Genomic DNA, 24,688 nt, shown 5'->3' on the forward strand with positions numbered 1-24,688 from the left:
CCCATGGAGCCTTGATGGTTTTCACTGATGTCTCTCATTCTTACCTGTGCATGTCTAATCCTGATTTACATTCAGCACAGCTAGAAATGACATGGCAGCGAAGTCTTACCTATATTCCTCTCATGTCCTTTCCCTATGGGTATATTAAAATGCCAGCCACTTCCTTGGAATTGCCGGGTAATCTGTCCAGCATGAACCATGAATTAAGTTTCAGAACTGAGGAATGCCAGGCCAAGGAGGGTTACCCGAGACACCACAGCTGAGTGGACTCAAGGGAGGTTTGGGCTCATTAAATAATGAAAGTTTTATTTTCCCTCCATCAAGCCAAGGGGTGATTTGTAAATTCCTGTATGGTTTGATTTTCCTTAGTCTCCTGATTCTTTCTGCCTGTTTTGTCTTTGCTCTCCTTTTTTGTACCTTCTTCTGAGTGAGCATTTGGCAGAATTTATAGAAAGACTCATGTTAAATATACCAATGTTGTGGCCTAATCGATGTTGCACCAAACAATAGAATTAAGAAAACACACTTCAGCTCTGTACAGATTTTATTTCTTAAGAAAGCTGAATTTTCCAGTGTTGAAGCTGAATTTTATTCATTAGAAGCAACAAGGCTTTGCTATTTTTAAGGAAAATCTATTTTGGAAGAAAACTCAAATTGAGCACAATTTCATAGCTCCCGGAGGCAGCCAGCTTGGCTGTTGGCTTGGTGTTGCAGTGAAAATCCAAGCTTCCACTCTACAGGAGGGACAGTGCTCTCAGGTTGGTGGTCTGTCTGATCAGTGGTCTTAGACTTGATTGATCCTTATATCTGATTCTGTTATTTGCTATTCCCATCCATTCCCCCAACCCTAAACTTTTACGTCTTCTTGTGTTTGTAATTTCTCTTCCTGCTAATTTGTGTGTGCAGAAATAAGGGAGCAATTTACTTAGAGAAATAATCAATTCTGCTATAGAGCTGGTTCTCATTATGGGTGCTGCCTGAGTGTTTCCATGTCGTGCTCACCCAGCCCTAAGATATGGATGGCATCATTTCCATTTTATAGAGAAAGGCACTGGGCCGCAGAGAAGGTAACTACATTTCCACCTTGCCCGAAATAAAGAAAATTAACTCAATAAGCATTCACTGGGACTTGTGTTGGACTTCCTAAGCATAATTAATTTAAAAAACTGGTGGGGTGTTGAACAGTAACAGTAGAGAAGTAATAGAACCTTCTTACAAAGTCTGATTATTTATAGGACTTCACAAGTCTTTATCCTGTTTTAGAATGTGCCTTTAAGCTGGTAGAAACATACTGTAAATTAAACTGAAGTGCAGATAATGTCTTTGCTGCTGCTGTGGGATTTAGATTTATAGATCAGAAGGACAGCTCCCTACAGTAGTCATTTTTTGTTATGTACTGATTTCACAATACTTTGTGCTTGTTTATGCAGCCTAATTGTTGTAAATTTGAATGGGCTTTCATTTAGCCCATTGATACAGTTTTTGTCAGATGAGTATGACACATGCATTGGAATATATATTTACATATGAACTTGAGACCATGTGGAAAGAGTTGACCCAACTCCAGGTGATTACTAAATGGGCTAAGGTCCTAGTTTTGTTTTTTCTGCTGGTTGGCTTGCTGTATAGGGGCCAGAGCAGAAATTATTACTTTTCTGCAGCTCATACTCAAATGACATAAGAGAATATGATGGGATCTTTGGTATGGGTGCTTCTGTGAATACTTGGTATTATATCCCAAATGTGTTGCTATCAAAAACACAGGTTTTTAGTGCTTACTGTAAAAGAGAAGAATCACTTGCAGCTATGTTTAATTGAAAACTTCTAATTTACAGGATTCTTTAAAAGTTGATCATCTTAAGGATGTTACAATTGTCTTATTTCAAAACATTGACAGTTAGAAAATGGTCCTCATTGGCTCTTCAAGCATTCTGTGTAATAAATTGTACAAAATAGTATTCAGACCATTCCTGATAAATTTATCATGAAATATAACTTGGTAGATGTTGGTAAAATGCATACTTACACATCTTTTTATCTTGGCTCTTTGAGTAAATTAGCATTGTAGGACAGTCCTCAAACTCAGAGGACGATTTCTCTCCTTAGTTGTTCTACTTGTTTATTCTATAGGGCAAAAGTAGACATCTGGGGCATTAGAGGGGAGATGTTTCAGTTGGCTGCATGGAACTGTACTGAAGCCTGTGGAGCATGCTAGCCTAGGGAGGCAGGAATAGCGAGGCTGGCTGTCCCTGTCTGCACTTGGGGTCTGGGATGCTGACACAATAAGATATAGCATCTTGTGCAGGCAATGCAGAAGCCCAGGTTCCAGCACTCTTGTGTGCCTTTATTGTTCCCTGAATCTCAAAGGTAGTAGGCCTTGGAGCTATTACTTGGAACTGTGGTGCCAGTTTGAAAGACATCAATTCTTCTCTTAACCCAAGTCCAAGACTACCCTGAGCCTCACCAGGCACCTCTGGAGCCCTCCTGGGCCTTTTGCTATACATTTCTGGATTCACAGTGTGCTACCTGGCTTTCCCCTAGGGTTGGGTTAGGTGGTCATATGACTTGGCTACTGCCAGTTTCTTCCTTGGAGATGTTTATTACATGGATCATTTGGAGGATTTGTTATGGGCATGCAACATGATTTTAACATGCCAGATAATTTGTCCTTTGCTCTTTGAGATTGTTTTTAAATTTTCTCTTCAGGTCACTTTAGAATTTTCATGAGTATTTCTCTTGCTGTGTTCATTTTATGAATCCTTGTCTGAGGAAAGTCACATGTGATGCCCTAGACTCATAGGAGCCTGACCTGTCCGAAAGGTTATGGAAGAGAATGCTTAGGGAAAAAATAGAGACTTTAGAGTCATGGTCAGTTAAAATAAGAAAAAGGAATGCAGAAGTGGGTTTTTTTTTGTTTGTTTGTTTTTTACTTAAGTGAGCAATTGTATCCTTAACTTGGGGATGTAAATATGTTCTAGAATTTGTTTAGTCAGCTTCCTCTGAAATAAATAAAATTACAGTGATGATATCATTCCTTTTCAGAATGTTTGAAAAGGTATCAAGACAGAGTGATTAAGGCCTAATTGTTGCCAAATTTTCCTTAAAGTTACATTATGGGGTGATTTCTATGCCAAAAAATATTTTAAACTGATGAACATACAGTCCTCCTTACTTACTTTGGCTGGGTTTTAATGAGATGACTGTTTTCATAGTTGAGGAAATAAATTTAGGTTGGGACTATGCCCCATGGTGCTAGATTTCAATCCAAGGAAAAAATGTTCTCCCTCAGTTTGGTGTTGATGCACACTTAAGTAGCACAGGTGTGGGTGCTTTTTCTTGGTCAAAGGCATCTGGTGACTTTACAGTCAGTCAGCCAATCCATTATGAAGTTATACAGGTCATGTACTCTGTCTTGCTTTCCACTTGGATGGGATTGTGGCTCTCCAGTGACTTCAAAAGACACTATCCAGGGTCCTGAGCTGACCAGGGCAGACTGACATAGACAGAAGGGGAGTGGGTATAGAAGCCTGTGTAGCAGGCAGTACAACTCCACCTTCATCTTGCACAGGCTTGTACATTCATAAGACTGCTGGTATATGGTGTTTGTAAATGTCCTGTAAGGTAGCTGTCATAGTTACACTTAGTGGATGCTCAGAATGGCATACATTTTCCCCACACCAAACAATTTTGTTTTTGGTGTGTAAATGTATGAATCTTCATGAATGTGAGTGTGGACATGCATGTGCTACAGCTTGCATGTTGAGGTCAGAGGACAACTTGAAGTGTTGATTTTCACCTTCCACCTTGTTTTGAAAAGCAGGGTCTCTTATTCTCACCACTGCATTTGCTAGGCTAGCTGGCTAGTGAGCTTCTCGGTCTCTGCCTCCCTTATTGCCTTGGCACACTGGGATTACAGATGCATTTGCTGTAGTGTGGCTTTATGTGGCTTCTGAACTGAGGAACTCATGCTTATAGGGCAATCACTTTACCCACTGAGCCATCTCCTCAGATTCAAATACTAAACTTTGAGGCCATATAATGCCACTGGACTGGAGATGTAGCCCATCGAAAGGATACTTACCCTAGCCTGCACAAGGCCCTGGGTTCAATTTCGAGCACTGCTAAAAAAAAAAGTCAATGTATTAACATTTACTGTGGCAGTCTATCCAATAAACAAGAGAATTGAAAAGTAATTTCCATGGCTTTTTTTTTTTCAACATCCCTGCTTAGGTACTTGGCAGGGCTTCTTTTTTTTTTTTTTTTACCTAGGTGTGAAGGCAGGACTTTGACCTAATGGTCCCTTCTGTTCCAGGAGAGCCTTGGCTCCTCCTCCTGGACTGTTTTGCATGTTCACTGGCCTGTCTTTGTACTATGCAATTGCTGACAGGGCAGGCCTTTCACTGAGCTCTGATGGTGAAAGAGTGGGCTTCCTACTCCCAATTTGAAACTGCTAAGATACAGTAAAGAAGGATTTAGTTTCTCTTGCCCTCTTTCCCCTCCTTCTTTTTCTTTCCTTCACTTTTCCTTCTCTCTTCTTTCCCTCCTCTCCTGTGTATTCCTTTTTTCTTGACACGGTCTTACTCTGTAGCAAGGCTGGCCTGGAGGATTTGTGCTCCACCTGTCAGCCTTCCAAGGGCTGGTATTATAGCCATATGTCACCACATCCAACCTTCTTGTGGATCGTCTGCCTTTCTAAAGCACAAACTTACCCTTGTCAGTGGCTCCATTTGATTCTTGTGTGAGTCCCCAGTGTACTTACACCTGCCAAGTGCAGAAGAAATCCAGCACTGGATACAGGTAGGCTGAACCTGTGTGAGAGAGCAAATGCCGCTGGTTATGTTGAAATAATGGCTATATTAAACATTACTTGCAGCTGTAAATCAAGCTGTCTGCATGTGCACTAGAGCAGGGATACTGAGAGCCTGTATGGGGCAACAACCTTAGCCTGGGAAATAAAAGTTAAAATCATGCTATTTAAAAATTTTTAGTTGAGCCGGGCGTGGTGGCGCATGCCTTTAATCCCAGCACTCGGGAGGCAGAGGTAGGAGGATTGCCATGAATTCAAGGTCACCCTGAGATGACAGAGTTAATTCCAGGTCAGCCTGGACCAGAGTGAGACCCTATCTCGAAAAACCAAAAAAAAAAAAAAAAAAAAAAGAAAAGAAAAATTTTTAGTTGACACAAGGTTTCAGAATGGCCTTTCTACCAATTAGTGGAATTATTCTAGTGAAAATTTAAATACAATTTTAATTTCTATGACATTAGTGTAGGCTTTTGTTCTCACAGCCTCAGTTCTGAGTTCCCAAGTTGGCTTCCACTGTTGCTGAGGCTAGCCTGTGGGCTTCTGGCTACACAGACTCTGGCAGAGCTCTGCTCCCTGCTGCTGCTCCTGCGAGTACTGCTAGGGAGTGGGGAGCCTTACCAGCAGCACTGCTGACACCTTGACCTCAGACACCAATGCTCATGTGCATGTCTGAACATCTTTAGAATGTCTGCAGCAGAGACCCCAGGGACTGTTCACACATAAGGGGTATGTGTGTATGAGTTCCACAATCATACTTTATAATTTGAAAAAATAACTAGTTATATTAAAAATTTTGGGATGGAGAAATGGCTTTGTGGTTAAGGTGCTTGCCTGCAAAGCCTAAGGACCGAGGTTCAATACCCCAGTACCTACATAAGCTAGATGCACATGGTGGCACATGTGTCTGAAGTTTGTTTACAGTGGCTAGAGGCCTTGGTATGCCCGTTCTCTTGCTCTTGCTCTCTTAATAAATGAATAAAAATAAAAATAAAAGTGTTTAAAAAATGTAATAAGATAGGTATGGTGGTACCACCTTTAATTCCAGCACTTGGGAGGCCAAAGTAGGAGGATCACTGGGAGTTTGAGGCCAGCCTAGGACTACAGAGTGAATTCCAGGTCAGCCTTGAGTTGAACAAGACCCTGCCTTGAAAAACAAAAATCCTAAACAAAATAAAACAATACAAACAAAAAAAATTATAATTAGAACCATTTTCTTCCCCAAGCAATTTAAACAACATTTAATAGTCTTTTAAAAAAATTATTTATTTATTTGAGCCGGGCGTGGTGGCGCACGCCTTTAATCCCAGCACTCGGGAGGCAGAGGTAGGAGGATCGCTGAGAGTTCGAGGCCACCTTGAGACTACATAGTGAATTCCAGGTCAGCCTGAGCCAGAGTGAGACCCTACCTTGAAAAACAAAAACAAAAACAAAAACCAAAAAATTATTTATTTATTTATTTGAGAGAGAGTCAAAGAGAGATAGGCACAGAGGCAGATAGGCAGAGAGAAAGTGGGTACGCCAGGGCCTCTAGCCACTGCAAATGAACTCCCAACACGTGTGCCCACTTGTGCATCTGGCTAACGTGGATCCTGGGAAATTGAACAGCAATTCTTTGGCTTCACAGGCAAACACCTTAACCACTAAGCCATCTCTCCAGCCCTCTTTTTTGTTTTTGAGACAGTGCCTCCTCCATAGGTTAGGTTGGTCTGTAGTGCAAGCTAACCTCAAACTCATGGCATTCCTCCTGTCTCTCAGCCTAAGTTTTGAGGTAACAGGTTTGAGTCACCAGGTATGCCATCAAACTGAGCTTGACACTAGTGTTTATTTACCTGTAAGTCACATGTGTCCATGCTACACATGGGCCCCCAGATTCTGTATAGTTGACATGTTGAATCCCAGGCCACAAGTCTCTGCATTGGAAGGAGGGTACATATGGTACAGTAGTACAAGATTATATTCAGAAGTCCTTCTAAAGACCCTATTGAGCCATGGCAGCACCATGAAGAGGAAAATTGTGGTACAAAGAAATTATAACTATAGGTTTTCTAAGTATCCTAAAGTTATATATATGCATATATGTGATTTTTTGGTTTTTATTTTATTTATTTATTTGAGAGCAACAGACAGAGAAAGAGGGAGAGAGAGACAGAGAGTGAGAGAGAGGGAAAGAAAGGGCACGTCAGGGTTTCCAGCCACTGCAAATGCACTCCAGACATGTGCACCCCATTGTGCATCTGGCTTACGTGGGTCCTGGGGAATGGAGCCTTGAACCAGGATCCTTAGGCTTCATAGGCAAGCACTTAACTGCTAAGCCATCTCTTCAACCCTGTGATTTTTTTAATGTGTGTGTGTACATGTCATGTGTGTGCAGGTGCATGTGGAGGCCATAGACAATCTCATTGGTCATTCCTCAGGAGCACCATCTACCTTTTTTTAGATAAGGTCCTTATTGGCTAGACTGATTGGTTGGTGAGTCCCAGGGGTCTGTCTGTCTATCTACCTCCCAGTGCCGGGAGTAGAAGCACATGGCACCATGCCTGGCTTAAAAATTATTTTACATGGGTTATAGCTCAGGTGCACATACTTGCAAAGTAAGAGCTTTACCTACTACTAAACTATCTCCCTAATCCTGATGTATATTTAAAAATTTGAATTTGTATTATTGTATCACAGAGAAAAATGTTAAGGTAAATGTTTACAAAGAGTGGCCAGAGATTGTGAGCTAGTAAACCACTTTTGCAGTAGTCAGATTTGCTGTTGAAACCCTGTGCAGGCTATTTCTAACTTCACACTCCATGACAGATGAAGAAATTCTTCCTGCTCTGTAGATGTTTCTACCAAGCAGTGTCTTTGGGAACATGGTTGATAGAGCTAAGAGACTTCTTTCTACCTGCTGCCATCTTTTAACCCACAACAGGATGGCCACCAGATTGCATGTTGTGTGTAAGCTTCCATAACAGTTCCTAGGTCTTTTCTAAATGTATTTGATCATCCTTCTTCAGTTGCTTTTTCCATAGGGAATTTTTTTCTGTTTAGGGATTAGCTTGCTCTTTGTTCTTTCTCCCACAGCACAATAGTGTGGCATTCACTGCTGGAGGTTAAAACACCTCCATGTCTGATGTTTTGTCCCTTTGTAGCCACATGGGACCTAGCATATGGCCTTGTACCAAGAACCACTATATATTTGTAGAGCTGAAGATTCTGGGAGCCTCAATGACTGTGTGCATTCCAGAACAGAGTAGGAAAGAGTTTTATTGTGTGGGGAAGATAGTAAATGCCCCCTGACTGTCATGCATTGATTGGATATCACTTAGCAATACCCCTTTTAAGAGTATTGCTCTTAGAAAGTCTATTACATTTTGTTAGATTTTAAAGAAAATATACTGAAATGCAATGAAGTTGACAATTCTAGTGAGTTCAGGAAGAACAAAATCACATTTTTCTGTAGTCTGCATTGCACTTTGTCTAAGCGGTGAAAAACACATTGTCTACAAGGGTCTTCTACCCATATCATTGAACTAGAAATGGAAAGAGATTTAACCAAGCAATTATTGTCACAGACTTGTGAGATGCATCAATACTTGGATCTTCAGCTATGGACAATCCTGGACATTTGAACAGGGATTCAGCCGCAGCTATCTAACAAGGTGCAGGATAAGGCTTGGCTAAGGGAATCCAGTTGAAAAGTGGCTACAGAAGATGAACTCCCTGTCCTAGCTTTTCTCTTTCCCTATGACTTACTTTCCAGGGAACAGAGAAGGTGGCAAAAGGCAAGTACACAGCAGGACTTGGGACTTTCTAGATCTGAGACTCATGGTCCTTTTGTTTACTGGGTTTTGACTCATCACTGTTTTCCAGTTTTAAGTCATTCTCAGTGATGTTCCATTTCTCACTCACTTCTGTTAGCAACTACATCTAACCCACTGGGCAGGAAGAATACTTAAGCTGTGTTTGTTTCTCAGCAGAGTGCCTGCCTGCTAGGTTCCTTTCTCTGTCTTTAGGCATTCTCTTACCTTGATAGGTCTACCAAGGTAATATATCTTTATTTAAAAATTAACATAAATGTCAAGCCGGGCGTGGTGGCGCACGCCTTTAATCCCAGCACTCGGGAGGCAGAGGTAGGAGGATTGCCATGAGTTCAAGGTCACCCTGAGATGACAGAGTTAATTCCAGGTCAGCCTGGACCAGAGTGAGACCTTACCTCGAAAAACCAAAAAAAAAAAAAAAAAAAAAAAAAGAAAAACAAAATTAACATAAATGTGTTTTTTGGATGTCCAGTTCTTTGAACTTTATCATAAAATGATTTATCTGTTACCACAATCACAGTTCTATTACCATAGCTCTATCTCCTTTCCAAATTTATTCATTCCTCCTATTCCATTTATTGGATGATCTTATCATGAGTTGTTGGACTTTGTCATATGACTTAAAAAATTTTTTTTTGTTTATTTTTATTTATTTGAGAGTGGCAGAGAGAAAAAGAGGCAGAAAGAGAGAGAGAGAGAGAGAGAGAGAGAGAGAGAGAAATGGGCATGCCAGGGCTTCCAGCCACTGCAAACAAACTCCAGACGCATATGACCCCTTGTGCATCTGGCTAACATGGGTCCTGGGGAATCGAGCCTCGAACTGGGGTTCTTAGGCTTCACAGGCTAGACTAAGCCATCTCTCCAGACCTCATATGACTTTTTTTTTTTGCTTCTATTGAGACAGTCATATAATTTTTATTTTATTTTTGAATTTTAAAAATAATTTTATTTATTTATTTATTAGGTGCAGAGGGGGAGAGAGAGAGAGAGGGAGGGAGAATGGAATGCCAGGGCCTCTAGCCATGCAAACAAACTCTAGCCACATGTGCCACAGTGTGCATCTGGCTAACATGGGTCCTAGAGAATTGAACCTGGATCCTTAGGCTTTGCATGCATATGCCTTAATCGCTAAGCCATCTCTCCAGCCCTAATTTTTATTTTTTATTCCATTAGTGTGGTATATTGGGTTGATTTTTTTCTATGAATATTACCCTGAATTCTTAGTTTGAATCTTACTTGGTCATGGTCAACATTTTTATATGTTTATATGTTGAATTTGATTTGCTAGTATTTTATTGATTTTTTTTTTTACATCTGTATTCCTAAGGGATGTTAGTATGTAGTTTTTTAAAAATACATTATTTTATTTATTTGAGAGAGAAAGAGGCAAACAGAGAGAGTGAGTATGGGCGTGCTAGGGTCTCTTGCCACTGTAAACAAATTACGGATGCATGCTCCACTTTGTGCATCTGGCTTTATGTGGGTACTGGGGGAAACAAACCTGGGCCATCAAGCTTTGTAAGAAAACACCTTTAACTACTGAGTCATCTCTCTAGTCCTGCTTGGTTTTATTTTTGTGAAGGATTGATAAAAATTCTTCTTCACACATTTGGAGGAACTTAACCAAATATGCAGTCAGGCTTAGACTTGTGGAAAGATTTACATTAGTGTTAGTTTCTTTACCAATTATCACCATAGTCCAATTTTCTAGTAGTTATTTTCCCACCTAAGAACTTGCCCATTTTACCTGGGTTATACAATCTGTTGGCAGGTCATCTAGTCTGTTGCTGATCCAGACTTCTGAACTGATAGTTGATTGGCACTTTCTTTCTGACCCCCGTGGTTCTGCTGGGAAGTCCACAATCATCCCAGTGATCACTTTGGCTGTGTTCTGTGATATCTTCTGTGGGGTGTTTTCAAGGTTTCTCCTTTGTCTGGCTGTCAGCAGTTTGATTGCGATGTGTATGGATATGGACTCCTTTTAGATCACCCTACATGCAGTTGGCGGAGTTTTTCAAACTGTAAATTTAACCTTTTTTTTTTTTGCCAAATGTGAGAAGTTTTCAGCTGATAGTTTTTAGAGTTTTTTTTTTTTTTTTCTTCTAGGACTTTCATGACATGAATGCTAAGACATTGTTCATATTTTCCTCACAAGGCTGTATAGTTCTATTTATTTTTATAAGCCTTTCTCTCACTATACTTTGGATAATCTACATTAATCTATATTCGGGTTCATGTTTTCTTGTCACCTCCATTATGCTTTTGACAATTAAAAATTTTACTTTTTTTCAGTTCCAAAATTTCCATTTGGTTCATTTGTTCATTCATTCCTTCATTCTTCATGGGGGAGGGGTGACATTTATTGTCATTCAGTGAATGCAGGAGTATTTCTCCTTCCTTTTTTTTTGTTTGTTTGTTTTTCAAGGTTGACCTGGAATTCACTATGTAGTCTCAGAGTGACCCTGAACTCATGGTGATCCTCCTACCTCTGCCTCCTGAGTGCTGGGATTAAAGGTGTATGCCACCACTCCTACCTTACCTTCCTTTTTGAAACATGGTTATTATCATTATCTTCTTTTTATTCAATCATTCTGATGCCCTATGTATGTGCTGCCTGTGAACCCAGATACTGGGAGATGAAATAAAAAGGAAAAGTCAGTACTGATTTGGAAGTGTTTTCAGTTATGATCTTTGCTCCAGTTGCCTGGTTATAGCTGATGGTTCACATTCCTTTGATAGTCCATGTTCTTTGCCCAGCTATGTTTTACTGACTAGGAGGAAGGGTGGTTGTTCTTATCCCTGGGACTGCAGACTGCATGCTAGATACAACACTGGTTTGTCACTCAAACCCTGCATAGGCAGGGCCTACCAAGCCTGCTCCTGTGAGCTCCCAGAATGTGCTTGTAACACCTATCATGGCTCCTTCTTTTGATAAAATAAGCTTGCCTCTTTTTAAAATTTCATTTTTATTTATTTGAGATGGAGAGAGAGAGAGAAAGAAAGAGGCAGATAGAGAAAGAGTGGGCATGCCAGGGCCTTCAGCCTCTGCAAATGAACTCTCGACACATGAGCCCCCTTGTGCATTTGGCTTGCATGGGTCTTGGGGAACCAAACTGGGGTCCTTAGTCTTCGCAGGCATGCACCTTAACTGCTAAGCCATCGCTCCAGCCCCAAGCTTGCCCCCCCCTTTTTTTTTCATGTGAAGCAGAGTGTGGCAGGCTCTTCTGTAAAGAGGCACCTAATAAAATATTTTAGTTTTGTGTTCATGTAGCTTTAGCCACCATCTCAGAACTCGGTTGCTATGGTGTGAAAGCAGCCACATGTACTAGTAACTAATATAACTAATTAGGATGGCTGTGTTCCCACATACCATAGTGACTGACTCTGAAATTTGACTTGCTGACACTGAGCCTGTGCTTCCCGGCCCTCAAGAAAGCATTGCTCCCTTCATGAGGGCTTTGTCTCCATGACTCTAACCCTTCACCCAGTCAGGTGTTCCAGTACTGTTAGAGGTTGCTGGGTTTAAGGTTACAGTTGAGAAAACAGACCTGCATTCATTGCTGGGGACCAGTCCTCAACATAACTTTCAATAGGAACAAGCACAGTGCAAAGTAAGGACGGGACCTTGGAAAAAGGTCATCCTCGGAGGGTGCGAACAGCTGATAACAGGCCTGATGCTGGGCCACCTGTGGTCATCGTTGACAGAAAGCTAAGGGAGTGCTAAGGGGAAATAAATGTTCTATTTCCTTTTGATCTTCACACTTTCCCAGCATATTCTTAGACTGCACTTTGCTTGTTACAGTCTTAGCTCCTTAAGTGAATGCTAGCCCCTCTCTCTATCCCTCCCCCATATATATATTGTTTTTTTGGAGATAGGGGCTTGCCATGAAGTCCAGGTTGGCCTCAAAGTCCTCATCTGCCTCCCTCGGCTGCTCCAGTACTGGAATTAGTAGGCTTGTGCTGGCACACTTAGTTTATGTGGTCCTGGGATTGAATCCAGGGCTTTGTGTGTGCTAAGCAAGCAGCTTACCAACTGAGCCATGGCCCCAGTGCTAGACTTTGTGTCTTAATATCAGAACTTTTTTTAATTCTAGTTCCTTTTTGTGTGTGTGTGCTGAGGACTGCACCCAGGGCCTTGCACTTGCTAGGCAAGTGCTTATCCACCTAGCCAAATCTCCAACCTCAGCTTTTGTTGTTAAGTCTAAAAATTTAAAAAGCCCTTTACATTGCTTTCCTTGATTATGTGGTTCATTTAATTTTTTAACGTGATAAAAAAGGAAAATAGAGGAATGAAGCCCCAGTTTGCTTTTTATTGTCTGAGTATTTTTGTGCATATCTTTGTACAAAGTAGTATTGCTATTTTACCTTAGTGCATCAGACACAATCTCTACCTTAAATTCTCAATGAATGTCACTTTTCCTTCCTCAAGAGTGCATAAAAACCTGGGGCAGCTGTCATGGCCAGGGGCTGAGAGGAGCTTTGGGATTCAGATCTGGGATTTTGGTGCAGGGAGTTGTCTCACCCCAAATTCTCGCAGAGGTCATGCTGGAGAAAGTAATAGTCATAGTACCAGTTACACATGGGAGGACTCTTGAGTGTGCACAGAGCTGTATGAACATGGCCTGTATTTTCTGATTTGTAACCCTAAGTTCAGAAAGTTTTAAAACTTGAGTTTACTTATTTGTAAGAAGAGAGAGAGAGAGAGAGAGAGAGAGAGAGAGAGAGAGAGAGAGAGAGAAGAGAAGAAGGAGGAGGAAGAGGAGGAGGAGGAGGAGGAGGGGGAGGAGGAGGAGAGAAGAGAGAAGAGAGACAGAGAAATAATGGGTATGCCAAGGCCTCCAGTTGATGCAGACAGACTCCAGATTCATGTGCCATTGTGCACATGGCTTTATGTGGGTACTGGGGAATCAAACTTGGGTTGTTAGCCTTTGCAGGCAAGTGCCTTAACCACTAAGTCTTCTTTCCAGCCCCCAAACCTTTTTTTTTTTTTTCTTGTTTTTCGAGATAGGGTCTCACTCTAGCCCAGGCTGACCTGGAATTCACTATGGAGTCTCAGGGTGGCCTCGAACTCACGGCAATCCTCCTACCTCTGCCTCCCAAGTGCTGGGATTAAAGGCGTGCGCCACCATGCCCGGCCCAAACTTGAGTTTTTATAAGACCATTTGGTGGTAAGACTTGACCTGAATAGCTGTGAGACTAAGCTGACACTGTATTTTGAGCTATATTGAGATATAGTTTGTGTGCCATAAAATTTACCTATTTGCAGTGTAGTAATTAATCTTTTTAGTAAACTGGTAGTGCCGTGTCACTGTTACTGCCATCCAGCTTTGTGAAATTTATCATTGCCACATTCTCTTGAGCCAGTGTGAAAATTTTTTAAATATATTTTTGCCCCTTTTAGTGTCAATATAGCAGTTACTTTCTCATTTCTGGGACAAAATACCTGATCAGAAGCAGCTGATGGAAAGAGAGATTTATTTCCAGCTTTCAGTTTTGAGAAGTTTTATCATGGCTGGGAAAGCTTGGTAGGAACAGTCAGCCAGATGTCACATTTTCAATGTCATTAGGGAGGAAGTAGAGAGAAAGTGAACTAAATGTGGCCTGATTTCATTGGCACACCTCTTCCAGCAAGGCTCTGCTTCCCATGAAACTAAATCATAAACACATGATGCCATACGTGACATTTTGCATTTAAGCCACCACTGTCAATTATCAGGTTTCTCACCAAAGTCATACCAAAGTCTGTACAATAACTCTATGAAGTAGATCTGTTGTTCTTCATCTTATGGTTGAGGATATGCAGCACAGAGAGGCCAAGTAACTTGCCCAAGGTAATGCAGTTGTGTGAGTGGCAAAGCCATGGTTGGAACCAAGTATTATTGTTGCCTCTTCAGATTTGCTAGTGCTCCATTTGTCCTGGGTGAATGGGATGCCACAAAAAACTTAGCAGAAGTCCAGAAGAGGAAATACAATAATTGCTAGGCTTGCAATAGATTTTTGCCATTTTTAAAGGTGGAGGAAATCATCTTTTTTTTTATTTGGGTTGATACTAAAGACTCCTTCCTCATGTATTTAAAGTTTAATGCAAGCTGCAGTGAAGACCTGTGGACACACATGACATATTGACTAAATCATACTCTTCCCTCCTGGCTCCACTCCTCAGCCCATTGCCTCTCACAAAAGGGGACATCTAGAATTCAGTGCTTATCCTTTTCAAATTTTATTTCATTTCTTTTTTTTTAAGTTGGCATATAAAGTGATGGGTTTCATTATGGCATTTTCACATATAAATGTCATTATACTTTGCTTTTATTAATTGTCTGTTCTTTTGCCCTCTTGCCTCTACCTTCACTCCTCCCCAAGTAGTCTTCCCTCTGTTTTCATGTCACATGTATTTCTTATCTTCTCTTTTCCCTGTTCTCCTCTCCCTTAAGATTTCTTTCTTCCTTCCTGTAGCTGTATTCTAAGTTCATGATCTACACACACTCTCTCTCTTACTTAAATCTAGATTCCACATATGAGTTATGCAGTATTAGCCTTTCTCAGACTGGTTTATTTTGCTTAGCATGGCGGTCTCTAGTTCTGTCTATTTTCTTTCAGATGTCATGATTTCATTTTTATGTATCTCTGAATAAAATTCTACTAGATATCTGTACCATATTTTTGTTGTCCATTCTTTTGTTGATAGATACCTAGGCTGGTTCTATACCTTGGCCAGTCTGACTAGTGCAGTAATAAACATGGATATGCATGTATCACTTAACTATGTTTACTTAGAGTTCTTTGAGTAGATACTTAGGAATCGAATATTTGGCCCATATGAGAGTTCTATTTTTAGTGTTCCGAGGCACCTTCACATTGGCCTCCCTCGTAGCTGCACCAGTTTATATACCTATCAGCAGTCTCTAAATGTTCCTCTTTTTGTGCACCCTTACCAATATTTATTGGCATTTATTTTCTTGATGAGAGCTCTAGGGAGAGTCCCAAAGCAATTTTAATTTACATTTCTCTGATGTCTAAGAATATTGTCTGCATTTCCAAATGTTTACTGGATGTTTGCATTTATTCAATTCATTAACCCATATATTGACTGGATGATTTATTTGGTGTTTTTATAGTTCTCTGTATATACCATGTATTAATTCTCTATTTGATGTGTAGTTGGCAAAGATATTGCTCTGTTCTGAGGCTGTGTTTGTTTTGGTGATTGTTTGCTTTGCTGTGCAGAAAGTTTTTAATTTCATATAATCCCATTTATCAGTTCTTGGGATTATTTCCTATGCTACTGAAGAGAATTTACCCAGCCCACAGACTGCAAAGCTATGTGTGGCTGAGAGAGGACCCTGGAGTCTAAAGGAGGGAAGCTCCTAAAGTGAAGACATCCCTGACGGGCATCCGACACTTCACCCACAGACTCAGCAGACATAGGAAAGCCATGAGTGCACAGATTCAACTAGTCCTGCCCACATGCATAGAAGCAGCAGCCACCAGTATCTGAGGCCTCAGAAAGAAGCTGCTCTGACACCCTTTCTTCTTATTTAATCCTTTGTGCTCCCCTTTTCTTTCTGCTACCCGTTTAGAAGTGTTTGTACTTTCTTCAATTTCATTTTTTCAAAAGATTTTATTCCATTTCATACATATTACAGTCCGATTTCCATTGCTTGCTAAAATCACCCAACCAAGAGCAGCTTTTGGGGGAAAAAAGGGTTTCTTTTGACTTAAGGACTCAAGAAGAAGCTCCATAATGGCAGGGGAAGATGATGGCATGAGCAGAGGGTGGACATCACCCCCTGGCCAACATAAGGAGGACAATAGCAACAGGAGAGTGTGCCAAGCACTGGCATGTGGAAACTGCCCCCCAACAATACACTGCCTCCAGAAGGTGTTACTTCCCAGATTTCCATCACCTGGGAACCTAGCATTCAGAGCACTTAAGTTAATGGGGGACATTGGAATCAAACCACCACATTCTGTCCCTGGCCCCCACAAACTGATACTCATCCATGATGTAAAATGCAGTGCATTCAGTACAACTTTAAGAGTCCTCATAATTTTTATCAATCCTAGTGATATTGAAACATCCCCGTAATCCAAAGTCTTTTAACTGAGCCATAATACCAAAAAAAAAAAAAAAAAAAAAAAAATCCCATAATGGCACAGAATACACTATCACACTGCAAAAGATGGCATTGGGCACAGCAAAGAAATATTCAACTAATACAAAATTTAAACAGAGCAGACATAAAACTCTGTAGCTCCAAGTCCAACAACTCTAGCCAGTCACAAGTCTCCAAGTCTGATAATTCTAACCAGCAACAAGTCTCTGGAGTTTCAATTCCGCCCCTCCAGCTAGGCTACTCACAGTCCTGGAACACTTCACTGGGGCCGGCAGCACCTTGGCAGCCATCTCACGGTTCTGGTATCTTCACAGCCCATCCTCATGGCTCCATCGGTCTCCATGCAGCCATCCAGAAAACCTGCTTCACACTGCCCATGGCTGTTTCCAAAATACAAGACTGTGTTGCAAATTCAATGACCCTCTCTTTCCTGCATTTCTTATACTCAGTAATACCAGGTAGGGTGCCAATTTGTTAATCCAGGGAGGAATAAAGCAGAGTTTGAAGAACAGGATACTCCTTGAGCACTCAGGCCCCTTCAAAAGAGTCTGCATTCTTCCTGTTGCCCTAGCGCAGATCAGCTGACCCACTCTCTCATATAATTGCAGATGAATGGGCAGAAGTTTCATCCCAAAGATTTCATTCCCTGCCATATCCCACTACTCACACCAGTTCATTTCTGTGCAAAGCAACCCTGCACAATTTCTCAGGACATGGGCTTAACAGCAAGCTTTTCACATAAACTGCTAGCCAGTCCAAGCAAAGCTCTTACCCTCATAAGCCAAATCTCACAGTACATAGTTCTTTTTGCATTCAAGTCTTTCATATCTGACCAGAATAGTTCATCAAGCTGTACTTAACAGGACTGCAAGGCATCTCTTAGGCCAAGGTTTCAAATCCTTCCACATTCCTCTTGAAAATCAGCTCCAAAAGGCCAAAGCGACATGGACAGGTGTCTAGAAGCAATCCCACTCTTGGTACCAAATATTGCTTTTGCAGTCAGGTTCACATTGCTGGCAGAAATCACCCAACCAAGAGCAGCTTGTGGGAAAAAGGGGTTTATTTTGGCTTGCATACTTGAGGGGACGCCCCACGATGGCAGGGAAAATGATGGCATGAGCATAGGGTTGACATCACTCCCTGGCCAACATCAGGAGAGTGTGCCAAATACAGGCATGGAGAAACTGGCTATAATACCCATAAGCCTGCCGCCAACAATATGCTCCCTCCAGGAGGCATTAGTTCCCAATCTCCATCCGCTGGGAACCTAGCATTCAAAACACCTGTTTATGGGGACACCTGAGTCAAACCACCACAATACATTCATCTAGTTTGTTTGCATAGTTTTATTAGGCATTTGTTTTTCTTTTCTTTCATGCCAGGAAGTGAGAGTGAAGAAGAGTTGGAGTTCAAACAAGGGCATGTACTCAATGATCAAAGATCTCTTATTAAATTCTTCTTCTCAAAGGTTCCATGACCTCCCAATAGTGCCAAACTTTAGACAAAACTTTTAGCACGTGGTCCTTTGGGGGTCATTTAAGATAAGAACTTTAACACTGAGAATTCTTTTTTTTTTTTTTTTTTGAGGTAGGGTCTTACCCTATCCCAGGCTAACCTGGAATTCACTTATGTAGTTTCAGAGTGGCCTCAAACTCTCAGTGATCTACTTCTGTCCTGTAAGGGCTGGGATTAAAGGCATGTGCCACCACACCTGGCACCTGAGAATATCTTTTTTTTTTTTTTTCATTTTTTAAAGTAGGGTCTCACTGTAGCCCAGGCTGACCTGGAATTCACTATGTAGTCTCAGGGCAGCCTTAAACTCATGGCAATCCTCTTACCTCTGCCTCCCAAGTGCTGGGATTAAAGGTGTGCGCCACCATGCCCGACCTGAGAATGTCTTTTAAAACATGTTTTTATTTATTTATTTGCAAGGACAGAGAGAGAGGAGAAGATAGAGAATGGGCATGACAGGGTGTCCAGTGCTGTAAACATACTCCAGGTGCATGTGCCATTTTTGGCTTTACATAGGTACTGGGGAACTGAACTCAGGTTGCTGGCTTTGTAGGCAGGTATGTATATTTTTAAATTTTTTCATTTTTTAAAAATTTATTTATTTGAGAGTGACAGAGACAGAAAGAGGCAGAGAGAGAGAGAGAGAGAGAGAGAGAGAGAGAGAGAGAGAAAGAATGGGTGCACCAGGGCTTCCAGCCACTGCAAACGAACTCCAGACACATGCGCCCCCTTGTGTATCTGGCTAATGTGGGTCCTGGAGAATCGAACCTTGAACCAGGGTCCTTAGGCTTCACAGGCATGCACTTAACCGCTAAGCCATCTCTCCAGCCCTGCAGTTAGGTATCTTAACTACTGAGCCACTTCTTCAGCCTGAGAATATTTGTTAACTTATAGTTTTTCCTTCATTTTTCTGAGAGTTTTCTGTAATTCGTTTGTTTACATGTGCTATACATGGAAATATTTCATAATCTATTTATGCCTTTACTATTGGTGAATATTTGTATTATCTTTATCTTCTTTTCACGTGATACTTGCCATCTCAATTTCTCTTGGTGCACACATGCAAGATTCCTCAGAAGCGAAGTTGCCAGGTCGTAGCATACTCCTCTTCATTGTGCTTTATGCAAGGTTCTACCACATCCTACTTCTTGAGTAAAATGTCCATGGTGTGATTTTATATCCTTGCTAACACTTGATTTCAGACTTTGAATTTTTTTTTTTTTTTAAGAGAGAGAGAGAGACAGAAAGAGAGAGAATTGGTGTGCTAGGGTCTCAGCCTCTGCAATTGAACTCCAGACACTTGTGCCACCTAGTGGGCATGTACAACCTTGTGCTTGCCTCACCTTTGTGCATCTGGCTTATGTGGGATCTGAAGAGTTGAACATGGGTCCTTAGGCTTTGCAGGCAAGTGCCTTAACCTCTAAGTCATCTTTCCAGCCCAGACTTGGAAATTTTTTAATCTAATTGTTCCAAAAGAATATGTCATTATGATTTTAATATATTTTTTTCTCCAGTGACTAATAATATTGAGCATGTTTTTGTACCACCACTTTTTCTTTTACTTGAAATGTCCATATGGGTTCAGTCCATTTTTTTTTCCTGGATTATCTCTTAGTCATTGAATTCCTTATATGATCTATAGTCTAACCCTTTGATGATTACATGTAATGGACATATAGTTTGTAGTTTATTTTGTGAAATTTCTTTTGTCTTTTGTTAAACTGAAGTTCTTAATATTTTATGTTTATTTATTTGAGAGAGAGGGAGTGAGTGAGCCAGGGCCTGTAGCCACTGGAAATGAACTCCAGACACATCTACCACCATGTGCATCTGGCTTAAGTGGGTACTGGGGAGTTGAACCTGGGTCCTTAAGCTTTGCAGGCAAGTGTCTTAACCATTAAGCCATCTATCCAGCCCTGAAGTTCTTAATTTTAATTAATTAATTAAATTAATTTTAATGTAGCTAATTCATCTTTTTTTTTTCCTTTAGGGATTTTTTTTTAATATTTTATTTATTTATTTGAGAGCGACAGAGACAGAGAGAAAGACAGATAGAAGGAGAGAGAGAATGGGCGCGCCAGGGCTTCCAGCCTCTGCAAACGAACTCCAGACGCGTGCGCCTCCTTGTGCATCTGGCTAACGTGGGACCTGGGGAACCGAGCCTCGAACCGGGGTCCTTAGGCTTCACAGGCGAGCGCTTAACCGCTAAGCCATCTCTCCAGCCCAGGGATTTTTTTAATTTCATTTATTTAACTGGCACTAAAGTACTTGTGAAGGGTTAGATACATTAAGTACTTTGTGAATGTTTACTTATTTAATGCTTATAATACCATTAGAAACAAGTACTATTATTATTCCAGTTGTATAGGTGAGGCAGCAGACCAGCTGGGTTAAGGTTACTCATTAGTAAGTGTTGTAGACCCGGGACACTGGCAAAGCAGCTTAAGAAGCTCCCACTTTAGGGCTGTGAAGGCAGCTCACTGGGTGGAAGCACTTGCAGCACCAGCAGGAGGGCCGGAATCAGTCCTAGCGCCCACCAAAGAGGCCACACATGCCTCACAAGTTGCTACCCCAGTGTTGAGGACTGGCAGTAGGGTCATTGAGACTCACTGGTCAGCCAGTCTAACCAAAACCCAGCATGGGCTCCATGTTCAATAAGAGACCCTGTCTCAAGGAAATAAAAAGGAAGAACAGTAGAGCAAGATGCCTGATGTCCTCTGGCATCTGCTCGTGTGTGCACGGGGTGCATTTATGCATGCACACACAAGTATAGCAAAATAATTTTCTTAAGCACTTGTTTAAGAAATCTTTTCCTTATTTCCCTTTATTTATTTATTTTTTATTGACATCTTCCATGATTGTAAACAATATCCTATGGAAATCTCCCTCCCACTTTCCCCTTTAAAACTTCACTCTCCATCATATCCTCTCCCTCTCTCAATCAGTCTCTCTTTTATTTTGATGTCATGATCTTTGCCTCCTATTAAGATGGTCTTTAGCACTTGGGAGGCAGAGGTAGGTGTATCATTGTGATTTTGAGGCCACCCTGAGATTATATGGTGAATTCTTGGGCTATAGTGAGACCCTACCTCAGAAAAACAAAAACAACAACAACAACAAAAAGATGGTCTTCTTATGTAGGTAGTGTCAGGCACTGTGGGGTCATGGATATCCAGGCCATTTGGTGTCTGGAGGAGCCCGTTGTAAGGAGTCCTATCCTTCCTTTGGTTCTTACATTGTTTCTGCCACCTCTTCCTCAATGGACCCTGAGCCTTGGAAGATGTGATAGAGATAGTGCTGAGCACTCCTGTGTCACTTCTCAGTACCATGGTGCTATCTGAGTCATCCCCAGGTCACTGCCATCTGAAAAGAGAAGCTTCTGTAACCAAAAGTCAGAGTTGTGCTCGCTTCGGCAGCACATATACCAAAAGTCAGAGTAGCATTAATATGGATATGAACATTAAGAGAAGTGTTTAATGGGCAGTTTGGTGAGCATAGTATATACATTTAGTCAGACACCAGCAGACTTTACACTCCTAGGGCTCATGACTACCCCTGTTGTAGATTTCCACTATTAGGGATGTATTCCCTCCCATGGATGGGCCTCCAATCCAGTTAGAGGGTGGTTGGTTTTCCCCATATTAGACATGCTGTTATTGTACCCATTGGCTAATTTGGACTGGGTGGCCAAATTTAAGGCTTGCAGTATCCACTGTTGAATATCTTCACTGGTGATTTCTCCCCCTCCCATGGAATTGCGTGCAGTGTAGCTTTTTCCAGCTTTCTGTCAGCTGTCTATATGGAAGAGGTTTTCAGCTCAGATCCAGCAGGATTTCTCAGTGATCTTGCAGCCCAAGTATGTGGAGTCTTCAGCAATAGGGTCTTACCATCTATTCCTGGTGGGAAACTAAGGGCCTTGGCAATGGCCTGTAATGTTTTGGGGGCATCAGGGACCTCTTTGGCCAACAACTCACTGGAACATATCCCATCCCTGGCACTGAAAATTTTCTAGTAACAATCTATGGCTTCTGAGTGTTCCATTGTCCACAAAAGTAGGTTTCCATATGACTTATTCATATCCTCTTAGATTTTGATTAGCCCTCCTTCCACCTTTCCTTTACTCAATCTCTTCCCCTGATCTCATTTAGGCCTTTTCACCTCCATTAATCTGTTCTTTTACTGACATATATACAACACCATCCTATTAAGCCCTCCTTCCTTTCTATTCACATTATTTACCTTTTCTAGCTTACTGGCTTCTGCTACTGAGTTTTATTCCTACTCACATAGAAGTTCAATCATTTGTAGTTAGGATCCACCTATGAGAGAGAACATGTGACATTTGGCTTTCTGGGTCTGTGTTGCCTCACTCCATCTATTTTCCTGCAAATTTCATAACTTCATTTTTCCTTACCACTGAGCATAACTCCACTCTGTAAATGTACCACAACTTCATTATCCACTCATCAGTTGAGGGACATCTAGGCTGGTTCCATTTCCTAGCTGTTGTGAATAGAGCAGCAATAAACATGGTTGAGCAAGTATCTCTAAGGTAGTGAGAAGAGTTCTTAGGATATATACCTAGGAGTGGTGTAGCTGGGTCATATGGTACATCTATTTTTAGCTGTCTCAGGAACCTCCACACTGATTTCCACAATGGCTGGACCAGATTGCATTCCCACCAACAGTATAGAAATGTTCCTCTTTTACCACATCCTCGCCAGCATTTATGGTTGTTTATTTTCATGATGGCAGCCAATCTGACAGGAGTGAGATGGAATTCAACATAATTTTAATCTGCATTTCCCTGATGACTAGAGATGTAGAATGTTTTTTTGATGTTTACATGCCATTCTTCTTTTGAGAACTCTCTATTTAGTTCCATAGCCCATTTTTTAATTGGGCTGTTTGATTTCTTATTATTTAATATTTTGAGGTTTTTGTATATTCTAGATGTTAATCCTCTGTTAGATACATAGCTGGGAAAGATTTTTTCCCATTCTGTAGGTTGCCTCTTTGCTCTATTCACAGTGTCCTTTGCTGTACAAAAGCTTTGTGATTTCATAAGGTCCCAGTGGTTGATCTGTGGTTTTATTGCCTGAGCACTTTGGTTTATATTCAGAAAGTCTTTGCCAATAGCAGTAAGTTCCCCTACTTTTTCCTCTAGCAGTTTCAGAGTTTCAGGTCTGATATTAAGGTCTGTGATCCATTTGGACTTAATTCTTGTACATGGAGCAAGATAAGGATCTATTTTCATCCTTGTACTGGATACATATCCAGTTTTCCCAGCACCATTTGCTGAAGTGGCTGTCTTTTCTCCAATGAGTATTTTTAGCATTTTTGTCAAAGATCAGGTGGCTGTAGCTACCCGGACTTATATCTGGGTTCTCTATTCTGTTCCATTGATTTACATGTCTGTTTTTGTGCCAGTACCATGCTGTTTTGTTACTATGGCTCTGTAATTCAGGTTAAAATCAAGTATGGTGATACCACCAGCCTTATTTTTGTTGCTCAGAATTGTTTTAGATATTAGATTTTTTTTGTGCCTTCAAATTTTTGAATTTTTTCTTCTATTTCCATGAAGAATACCATTGGAATTTTGATGGGGATTAAGAAATCCTTTTCTAACTTGACATGACATCATATAGATATTCTACTTCTTTTTTTTTTTTTTTAAGGTAGGGTCTCATTCTGGCCCAGGCTTACCGGAATTAGTTTCGCGTTGAACTCATGGTGATCCTCCTACTTCTCAAGTGCTGGGATTAAAGGCATGTGCCACGCCTGGCCGACTTCTACTTTTTTAAACTTTAACATTGCTATGTAACTTTTTTTGGTGTGAGATAAGGGTTTTCCATGTGGGTTACAATTGTTTCAGTACAGACTACTTACAAAAGATGAAATAACCTCCCGTTTATTTCTCTATAGGACCAATTTTATTCATTATATAGGTTGTCTGTTTTGTTTCAGTAGTGAATTTGTCTTGTGTGAATTAGAACCATGATATATTAATAACGACACCTTTATAACAAGTTTTGCTATCTGGTAGGTCAATTCTTTTATCATGTTCTACTTTGTCAGAAGTATCTTGGGAAGTTTCTTACTCTGTATAAAAGATGGCATAATGTTTTTACTGAAGCACTACATGTGCATATTAGGCTTTGGAAAATGACTGTCATTGCTATTACATTTGTTTCCTAAAAGTTAAGCATATACAATTTCATTTATATAGCTTGAGCTCTTTTATCTTCAGGGCAAGGAATCTTTCAATGGAAGTCATACGGTTATAAAAGGCTTTTGAAACTGGTTAAATGAAGGGGAAGGAGAAGGAATGAAAGGTTATCCAGTGGATTAATTGCTTCTTATCTTTATGGTAAGTTACTGAAAACATGTGGAGGAACTTGGAAAGGTCTGAGGAACTCTATTTAGTGTGCTACTATCAGTTGGGAAAA

The 24,688-nt window shown here is 40.9% G+C and overlaps 1 protein-coding gene across 10 annotated transcripts in view; it reads left to right on the forward strand.

The window, feature by feature from the left end:
- Window positions 1-24,688, forward strand: part of Cacna1d (calcium voltage-gated channel subunit alpha1 D) — a 341,201-nt gene that overhangs the window by 60,709 nt on the left and 255,804 nt on the right. Inside the window, exon 1 of one of the 10 annotated variants that reach the window (XM_045135617.1) lies at window positions 720-758. The exons of the other annotated variants lie outside the window; for them this stretch is intronic. The gene's annotated coding sequence lies outside the window, so the exon portion shown is untranslated. Of the gene's footprint in view, window positions 1-719; window positions 759-24,688 lie in introns of those variants that run through there. 10 annotated transcript variants of the gene reach the window in all.

The sequence above is a fragment of the Jaculus jaculus genome, chromosome 16 (assembly GCF_020740685.1).
Source record: "Jaculus jaculus isolate mJacJac1 chromosome 16, mJacJac1.mat.Y.cur, whole genome shotgun sequence".
Classification (NCBI taxonomy): Eukaryota; Metazoa; Chordata; class Mammalia; order Rodentia; family Dipodidae; genus Jaculus; species Jaculus jaculus.